Source organism: Opisthocomus hoazin, chromosome 8 (assembly GCF_030867145.1).
Source record: "Opisthocomus hoazin isolate bOpiHoa1 chromosome 8, bOpiHoa1.hap1, whole genome shotgun sequence".
Lineage (NCBI taxonomy): Eukaryota > Metazoa > Chordata > Aves > Opisthocomiformes > Opisthocomidae > Opisthocomus > Opisthocomus hoazin.
This window is the reverse complement of record NC_134421.1, coordinates 38,981,109-38,991,449: the sequence shown is the minus strand read 5'-3', so window position 1 is coordinate 38,991,449 and position 10,341 is coordinate 38,981,109.

Here is a 10,341-nt window from a genome sequence, read left to right as displayed (position 1 = left end):
TCACTTTTCGTTGTCTGCGTTGTGTACAAAGCAGTAAAAGTAATTGTAATCCTGCACTACTCTGCATCTCTGGCTACCTCGCAGAATATGATTTTCTCAACAACTGTGAACTTCAGATGGGGAATTGCACGAATGTTAGCCACCCTGCTGTTCTGTTCCATCTGCTTCATCAGAGCTACCCTTAGCCATGCATTCCTATCCATTCCTTTTCTAAATGTTATCATTCTGTGGCAAGCAGAAATTGATGTAGGTACCTAAACTCAGCTTAAAAAAGCTAGCTCTGGAGAACAGTCCAGAGTAGTGGAGCTAACTGTTCATCTCAGACAGAACTTCTTAAATTTATAATTTATGCCTCTTGTATTAACTAGAACAGGAGCACAAACCCAGGACTCAGTATTGGACTGCTATCCTCTTCTTTGGCATTACTCTTGCTCTGAATATTGTATTCCTCCTTTCTGTACACCATCCCAGCTCCAAAGTGAGAATTTGTCTCCGCCTTTCTCTTCACAGTAGTCCAATTTTTAAGGCAGAAGGTGATAGGTGAAAGTGCTGGGTCCGTACCTGCCAAGAATGGGGAGGGTGGTTGAGCTTGGTGTCCCATTCTGTGCTCGTAACTGCCGTGTTTTGGGCTAGGCTTAACCCAGTCTACAAGCAGAGTTTGGAGGTGCTTAGAAAATGCACAAGAGCTCTTGTGTGACTGATGAGAACTTGGACACCCCACAGCTTAGGCAGCTGGGTGGAGATCTTACGGATAACTTGCTCAAACTTGCATACCCAAATTTCTCCTAAATTGCTGTAAGTGCCTATTTATTTATTTATTCATTCAGATTAGGCCCTTTCTTTCACTCTGCTTCAGTCTTCATCCGGAAAAGAATAATAAGAACAACAACTGATGCCTCTCCAAGATGTTGTGTAATGAATATTCAAAGGCTTGGAAAACACACATCTATGGTGACAGCAGCAGGGGTTAGTATGTACTGAGCACTACTAAGTTACCTAGTCACTGTAGCTTCTGGTCCAGGAGAAGCAGACTAAAGGAATAGTTATTTTTGCTCCCTTCTCTACATGTATCTTTGTACTGGTGAGAATTTATGGAAGGATACTTCTTCTTCATGCACCTCCCTCTTTGTTTTCTCCGTCATATGCAGACAATATAATCCACTCTCTGCAAATTTGCCCAGTCCAGCCATGATGGACAAAATTATTTTTTGATACTTGCTGTCATTTCCAAGTAAAGTGGGATTTTCACCTCCTGTAAATGTAGAACCTTACATAAAAGTAGAATTACACTTATTTGTCAAAATCTAAAATGTGTGTATATGTGCACCCCTGTACACAACTGAGGGTCATCATTATGGGTAGGTTTAACCCTTACGTGTAACATCAACTCAGTCATATACTTGTAAGTTAAAATATTTGTACATAAAGTATTTTTAAAAAGCATAATCCAGTGGTATGTTTTATTAACAAAATGACTAATCTCACTAAATATTATGACAAAAGTGCTGATGGAATTTAAGGTCTAATCTGTGAATGCAGCATTATAATTTTACAAGAGTAGCTGTTCTTAATAAACATCAAAGTGCCCGTAATTATTATGTGACTTTAGCCCTTTTTTCCCACGATACTATAGTTAATCTTGACAACAGCTAGCATTACGCATGATACTTTAACTCCCCTGATGATGAAGTTTAAAAATACCTTCGGTTCAGGTTGTTCCACTCTGCCATTATTCTCCGTAAGTTGACTCGGGGGGTGACCATCATTCATCTTTTGTCTGGAGGCAGGGCTTGGACGTGCTGGACACTCATTTGGATGCTGCTTTGTGTGCATTTTCGGAAATGGAGCCAGGACAGGGGACAGTGTGAAAAGTCCCATTTTCTTGTGGGAGAGCACAACCACTTTGAATATAAACTTAGGCAGTGTTAGTATTTGGAGGTTACCTTTATATTTCTGTGAAGTTCATTGATCACAAAAGCAAAGAAAACAAAAACAGAGCAATTGTAAGATCTGTAAGATCAGAGATTGCCTTCCTAAAAAAGCAGATGTGGAGCAATGGAGGGTGCTCTATCGTGGTGGGACCCGAGTCATGTTCTGTCCTGCTGATGGGGACCTCGCAGAGTGGCTGTGAAGCCTGCAGCCTGCAAGAGGCCGTGCGACTGGACTTCTGCAAAGGCATTATTCTTCTGTCTAAATATTCTTGATGGAGATTTTCGTAATAACTTTGGAGAATGGGGAGAATTTAACTTAAATCTTCCACAGCTGAAAAGTGCAATACACAAAGGTCTGCTTTAGGGGGTTTGAGAAACACTTGTGTTCCAGGCAAAGGAAACAGAATCAAAGCTGGAACAGGACTGGGGCTCGTCACTTACCTCTGCAGATCTTAGCCACATTTTATCTCCTCCTTTCCACCAATGGTATAATCTGCTGAGCCCAAACCTGAAATATTTCTTTGAGAAATTCCCCTAAAATACAGACAAGTATATTGCATACAAATATTTCAGCATATTTGCTGGCACAGTACGATGTGAGTCCTAAGAAGTCATATTCTAGGGAAAAGAAATACAGATCTGAGTCATGAACCTAATGAAAGAAATAGTTATCATATTCTACAGACAAATAGAAATATATTAATAGCAACAGTGCTGTTGTTGCATTTACTGGCATTTTTTAGTTATTTTCTGTCTTAAAGGGTGGATGCATTTGCTCTTTGAGCAAACAAGAGTATTCAAAACCCCTTACTAGAAACCAGTGATCACACATTCTACCTGTATTTCTTGAACTGAGAACAGAAAAAAATCAAACGTTTTTGTCAGGCATGCTTTATAGCTGTGCGTTCCTGCACATAAAGACCCAAGCAGGATCCTTCTCGAATGACACAGATGATTATTATTTTGTTCCCAAGGGAAAGTGGTATTACAGCATTGGTGTTATCCACTGGTAACGAGTTGCTCACAGATGAAAAGAGGAGTGGTAAGACAGATACAACATGAGTGACTACCCTGTGGCAAATATTGCTTTAAAAATGTTTTCATAACACTTCAAAGAGTCTGAGTGAGGGGATCATGTGGTAATACTGTCTAACTCTTGCTTTAAACAACAGGGACTTCCACCCCCAATCCTGGATAACCCTGTTAATATTGCTGCTAGTTCCTTTGCTTGATGCCAAGTGCATGATTAAGACTCTGATTCAACAAATCAGAGGTGATCACTTAACCAGAAAGTATCATATGATAGATGAAAGGCTTCTGAGAGGGAGCTCTCCTCGCTTCTGCAGATCTGCTTTGTGTTTCTTCCTTACCGCAACCTCCACCACCATTGCTAATATCTGTAAAGGGCTCTGGAAAGAAAGACTCCGTCATGGTGGTTAAGAGTTTTAACAGTGATGAGTGTTAGATGAAAGGGCAGGGGAATACTCTCAGTCAAATATATTTACTTTTGATTCTCAAACCTTGTGTGGTGAGGTTACCTTTGTGTATTGGCTGAGATAATGGGTGCAGCAGAAACCCAGACCTTACTGTCCCTATGGGATGGCTTCCTTTCAGGCTTTGCGTGTCTGAAGACTGACCGGGTTTCCTGATTTGCACAACAGTAGGAGCAGTTCTGTCTTCTGGTTTCACTAGAGTTCTAATATGGACAGAATTTCTGAACTGGTCCCTTTGCTTTTAACAAAAGCAGAAACACAGTTCAGCTACTTGCAGAGAGATGTAAAGAGTCATTAGCCACTTTTTAAAAGTGAAACCTTCAATGCGCATAAAAGAATCAGCTCTCCGCACCCAGGTGATACACCAAGTACTGATAAGCTGTTCCTCCACAACTACAGGGAGGGTTTCTCAATTTGTCTTGTGTATGCAAGATCTTTTTTTCCTTTCCTTTTTTCTTTTTCACCTTTCTTTTTCTGTATGGACGGTCAATTTTAGTGGCATGGGTGCTTCTTACACTGTGCATGCATGTTAGTGATACTTTTCCTTGGTTAACCAGGCAGCCAAAAGGAGTGTCAGAGAGGAAGAACTGAATGGACAAAGCATGGAGAAGCGGGAGATGTGCGTGTGCTGGATCGGCTGCAGTGGACCATGGGGTCTGTATGTGGTGTGGCCCCTGGCCCTGCCTGCAGCCGGCCAGCCGCGCTGCCCCATGCTGTGGGCTGAAGGCTGCACCCTCAGTGCTTTTCAGCAGGAGACCATCAGACAACTCTGCACGTGTTTATATATCCGGTAATTCTGGCTCATGAAGATTCCCTGATCAAAGCGTAAAATCTGTCTCCTACGCTGACAGCATGTGGGGAGTCAGTGGTACAGTGAATGAGCTACGGCACTGGTAAAGCCTTCAAATCTCTCTGCTACTGCTGTAGCGCAGGATGGCCACAACCATTAATCCCTGCTTGGAAGCAGCGATCAGCAGCGGGGGGAGGCGGTGGTTTTCGTTGGAAAGGCTCGCTTGTTGGGTGAGTTAAAAGGTAAGGTGTCCGGTAAGAATCTGTGGACGGGTGCTGGGGGAGAAGCAGCATTGTAACAGGAGCAGGGCCAAGGAGGGGTGTACGTCAGAGGCGAGATGATCCTTCCCTTGAACTCTGCTGGCGCAGTGTGGGTAATGTTAAACATTTGAAAGAAAGAAATACAGAGATCATTTGGAGATCCCTGTTTCCTAGGCCATGGGAATGATCAGAGGTATACTTAAAATATGAGGAAAGACACAGAAGACAAACTGTTCACTTTTCTCTGAGGACTGAAGGAAAACATGGTGATAATCTTCAAACAAGCAAAGGGTTACTGCAGAGCCAGAGGCAATGTGGTATTGCTATACATCCACCATTGCTAGGACAAGAATTAATGGGTTTATGTTTTTTGAAAAAAAAGATTAGTCAGGGAGTTTCAGTGGAAAAAGGTATTAGGAAATACTTTCTCAGGGAACGGATAGTGAAATGTGGGAAGTGGTTGCCTGAAGATGGTGAAGATTGATGCTGAAGCTTTTAAAAACAAGTTTGAGAAATATCTGTCAGAAATGATGTGTAGTCAGTCCTTAAAGCACAAGGATGTACTACCTGAGTTCTCAGGCCTCTACTGGGCCTTTTTTTTTATGATTTATATGCTGTATTGTTGTAGCCTTTCATACAAAGGCTTTATGCCTCAAATTGATTTTTTTCTTTTCCCTTATTTTTGTTTAAATTCATCCTTGTTCTTGGTGTTGTGATTTTTTTTAATGGCATTTCACTGCTTGTTTATCTCTGTAACATGATAAGCTATTTTCATAAGGTGCTTTATCAAACAAAATTATCTCTGCTGTCTGAGGGTGTAAATTGGTTCTTATTATGAAGAAAATGCAGATGCTATACTGTTCAGCCACTGATGTTAAAGATATCCTTAAGCTACAGTAAACTGGCCAGAAACATTAAGAATACAAATGGGAGCCCCCCTGGTTTTACACAGGGTGCTCATGGGAACAGAGTGGGGCCAATTCAGTGTACAGGTATCCGGAGGGCAGTTTGTGCTGCCATGCTCATGGTGGTAGACTCATGATACAGACTGATGGTATTACAGGTGCAAGTAATGAAGTCAGCTTTGCAGTTTGTTTGGGGGATGATAATGAATTATGGAATCTATCGCTCTGTCCAGATGACAGAGTAGTCATGTCTCGCATAACTGTTTATTGCTCATCACCTTTCAGTGTGCCAAGCTGCTTGATGCATTTTGCATTGGTGATACTTTTGTAGTTGGATGGTCAAATCATACATTGCACTTAGTTTTAATGGAAAGGATTTTCTTGTCCCTCTCTTCTTTCCTTGAATTCAGCAAGTAGCCACCACCCAAAAGCTTTTTTCCTTAGAAACAGTGAATGCCTGGCTTCTAAGCTTGGCTCTGCCACAGATTTGGCTTGGAACTCTCAGCAAATTGTTTCCTTCTGCTGAGTCTTTCACGCAGGTGGAACAGATGCTACTCACCTATATTTTAGTTTTGACAGGTAACATGTTTGCCTGTTAGATTTTGCATACAGCCTAGTACAGCAACTGTGATTAAATTCTGACAGAAGTAAATGGAAAGGCCAAATGATCCAGAGGTGCTGCTAATAGTAAAGCCAAAATACACTTCTCAGAGAAGTAACCTAAGTCCTTCAGTGCACTCTAAAACTGGGGTGACCTCCTTTCTGAAGGCCAGGTTTTACTTCTTTACATTTGCTAGGCATTTCATCACTTGCTTCAGACACCTCAGATGAAGCAGTATCTTGAGTGCTCTTTTCTTTTCCCTTTTCGTTTCCACTTTCTTAGATGTTCTTGGACCTTGTTTCTTCTTAGTGCTCTCTACTACACAGAAGACTGGCACTACTTGAGGACAGAGACAGCACGTTTGTTTAAATAATGCTCTGATATTATTCATCAATGTAGACTTGTCAAGTATATGAAAGGAGAATGCCCAGATAAAGTGATAAGCACTGTAGCTATTAGTGAAAGCATTTTGTATTACTTTATATTTTTAAAAGGTCTCTGCTCTATCAGCCAAGTTTACTCCATTTATTTATGCAGAAGATCCTCTTTGATCCAATGTAAAGATTTCATACAACTCGGCAGGACTTCAAGGGTGATCTATAGAAATATTGCTACACTGCCTATATTTTTGTATATTTTTCATGGTGTCTCCAGTTCCAGAGAAGTCAGGTTCTTTAAAGGTGCCAGAAATGTCCCCACAGTGCATCAGAGTGTGGGCTTGAAGAAATTTCCCTGTTGCAATATTATCTGTGAGATTCTCAGAAACTGAGAGTGCTGGCCAAAATAACTCCAGAGGGACCAGAGGCAGGCCAAAACTAACATGGTTTAAAATCTAGCTCTATAAGCTTACACACAGCTTTTCTAGGAGCTGTTTCTTCAGAGAGCATGCTGATGGGATTTCCAAAACAGAAATAAAATGAGGGTCTGTCCCTCAAGTATTTGTCCGTGTCACAGACTGAAGTCATCTGCTAAGAGAGGGTGGATTGTAGTGTATGGCATGTATAAATAGCAGCTGGATCCTCTTCTCTCTCATGAGCAGCCCGTGCCAGACTGCTGCATTCCCAATCTGCGTGTCTGAGATGCAGAGTGAGTTAGATTAGAAGAAACTGCATGGAAAGTCTGAGTAGTTTCAAAAACATTTACAAATCTGAAAAAAATACTCTCACATAACTTTCGGTCACTCGCTGTGGGGAAATCTGGCCTCTTGGTGACTCCCTGGGTTGATTTCACTGGTGTCTTTCAGGTACTTCTGGACCCTGGGGCTGAGCACCCGTCTGATGTTGTCTCCTGTACTATTTGGGAATTGCACTGCCCTCCCTTTTACGTTTCATTTTTTTAGGAGGTTTTTGAGAAGCACTAGCAAACCCTTACAGATACGACAAACTTTTCACAGGTGGTTTTTATCCCGCAGTTGCTTTGTCAGGGTCTAAGCACAGGCCTCTGGAGGCAGAGACCAAAGCAGACTTGCTAAAGCATCTCCTATCTCCGGAGTTCAGCATGTGCTTGGGACTCCCTGGGAGTCTGTCTGAGCTGGGTAAACTATGCTTTTCCCTTTTCCTTCCCTGAGCCCCTGATTTGGGAGGATATTGAAAATCTCTGACAGGAGGAAAAGGGAGTTCCTGCTCCTTTTTATAACTTTTTGCTTCTTCTGTTATCTCCCTTCTTCCCCCCTTGCCGCTCCTTCGGGGAATCCTACTAGGAGATTTGGTCCAGAAGACCATGTCCCTGAAAAAAAAAAAATTAGTTTCCCTCAGTGGGAACCAGCCTGTTGTTTAGGATTATCCCATTTCGGTGAAATTATGCTGGACCGGGAGCATCTGTCTTGTTACCTTGGTTCTACTGCTGCCTGTGGTGTTAGCCCAACAGGGAGGTGGAGAGCAGGCTCAAGTGTGCACATTCAAAATGGTGATGGCGGCATTTTAAAACAGACAAAAGGGATCATAGACTGTCATCACACTGCATCTCTGTACTTCTTCTGAGAAGTTCAACTTGGTGGCAAACCACCACCTTTTCTTTGATCATAAATACGCTAGTGGAGGGCTCTCTATTTCATGGCTGCTTAAAACTGCCCAAATCCGAGGCTTAAACCGTGGGGTTGTTTTTTTCCTACCAGTTCATGTTTTATTTGTTTGTTACCCACCCTCCATACATGCATTATCAAATATCACCAACACTGATGTTCTTACAGTTTCTTTAACCAGCCAGAAAATAAGAAGCTGCACTTTTTTTTTTTCTTCTCTCACCACCTATACGTGAAACAAAACTTTGTAGCTGCTTTAAAGACCTGTATATATTAAGCACAATATTTTCACTGCTGTGAGAAAGTATAATGTATTCTAAATTGAGTTTTCTAGTAGACTTTACAATGATTTTATGATGATAGCCTCGGGACTGAAGCGCCACTGCTCTGCTACAGACAAACCATCACCCACTGTCAAACAGAAGAGAGGTCCAGAGCTGGGTAGGGGCCCCAGGAAGCCTTCTGTCAGCACCTCTTAGCAAGCAAGTGAAAATACTGACCTGCAAATAACACCTAGTGCTGTTATTGTGTGAAGGCTAGGCTGAATATGGTTAAAATAAAAGAGCAACCTTTCAAATCTGGAAATAATAAAATGCAGTTATCTGTCCTAGGAAAGAAAAGATCAGTACCTAATCTATGAGGAAGCGGGGAGGGGAGCTGCTTGGCCCAAATACAGTCTGGTATATTTGGGCAAGAGAGACTGGGAAGAGAAAGGAGGAAGGAACTTTGATGCAATAGGAAACTTCTGAATTTATCAAGGCAGGTCCTCCGCGCAGCCCTGGAGCTGAGGCCTTATATATAGTCTATGCTATTCTTAGAGTGTGCAGCAGAACAATGGTTCCATTCGAAGAAGCTCTTTTATAGCTTGCCAATATAAAGAAGGCTGTGCAAAATGATATGATCATGTCATTGAACACTGTAAATAGATACGCTGACCCAAACGATAATTTTAAATTATCTCACTTTCCTGCCACGTCTAAGCTTTGTAGGCTTAACAGAAAAAGAAAGACTTGATTAGTTTTTCCGGATTTAGAAATGTTCATCTTACTTATATGTGATTTATAAAATCAAGTGGTTTGATGAGAGAATGACGGCAGCTTTTTTTCTGTTCGTTGAAGTAGGAGCTGGATTAATTTGGTCCCTTTGCTGGTTTGACCTTAATGTATAGCTGTGAAACTTAGATCTGTGAATTCTGTGAAATCCAAAACTCAAATGTGAAGAAGGCCTTTTAATTTTTATGATGCTCCACAGCTTCCCCTATTAATTAGGATTAATTGGAGTGTAAAAATTGATTCTGTGCAATGCAATAGAACTGGTGGTACAGGCTTGAGCCAGGCAGGTGTAGTCTGCAGTTGCGTTTTGAATGGCCACTGCCAAGACAGCAAGCTAATGTGACAACTGTCATGGGCTGTCGCAAGCCACGAAGTGTCCCGGCTTGCATGGCATCGAGGTGACCGCTTAGTGTCCTGTGTACCGTGGAATATGAGCAGCACTGCACTGTGGAGGTGTTTTTTGGTAGCTCCCTTCCTTGCAGAGCCAGCTGTTGCCCAGTGCAACAGCGTAGACATCTCACCCTGCTCCTTTTCACTTTCATCCTAAGCAGTGCAACAAGGGCCCAAGCCTGCAGCTGATCAGACCCTCGTTGGTGGCTCCGTCATTCTACCCAGGCGCTCAGCACTGCAGGCAGGATTTGCTCTTCACAGAGGAGGATGTACAGCAGCACACGGAAGACACAGAGAGGGAGGTGATGGTGGTGGAGGCGACAGGGCCAGTGCTGGTGCCTGGGGTGGCAGGTTCCTGCTGCAAGGAATTGTGCGAAGCCTCCTGGTAGTCAAAGTTGTCGAGGTGGGACAAACCTGGTGTTTTGGATTGCAGGGTGAGAGCGGAGCAGGGAGCGGTTGGGCTGACCAAGGGCCCAGCGTTCAGCTGTGTGCCCGGAAAATAAGATCCTGAAAGGAAAAACGAAACCAGAGTATGTCAGAAGTAGCAACTGGTCTGCAAAGCAGGTGTTTTTCTTTAATTGCGCAATGCTGGGATCATCATGGGAGCAGGTAGGAGTGGAGCAGGGTCTTGCTGGCAAAGGGTAATCCTCACCAGAGAATCCCAGACACCACGTCCCCCTTTGGGATGCTGCAGTACCAAGTCTTGGATCATCCCCTGAGCAGCCCTCTCAGAGGTCCAGCCTGACTTGTGGCACACAGCTAACCCATCAGGATCCTCTCTGGAGTGGTTTTGATCCAGTGTCACAAACTCACACCAGATGAATGTGTTGTGCCACGAGGCTGTGACGCTTTGCTTACAGCCTTTAGATATTGCATGTCTCAAAAAGAAATCAAGAACG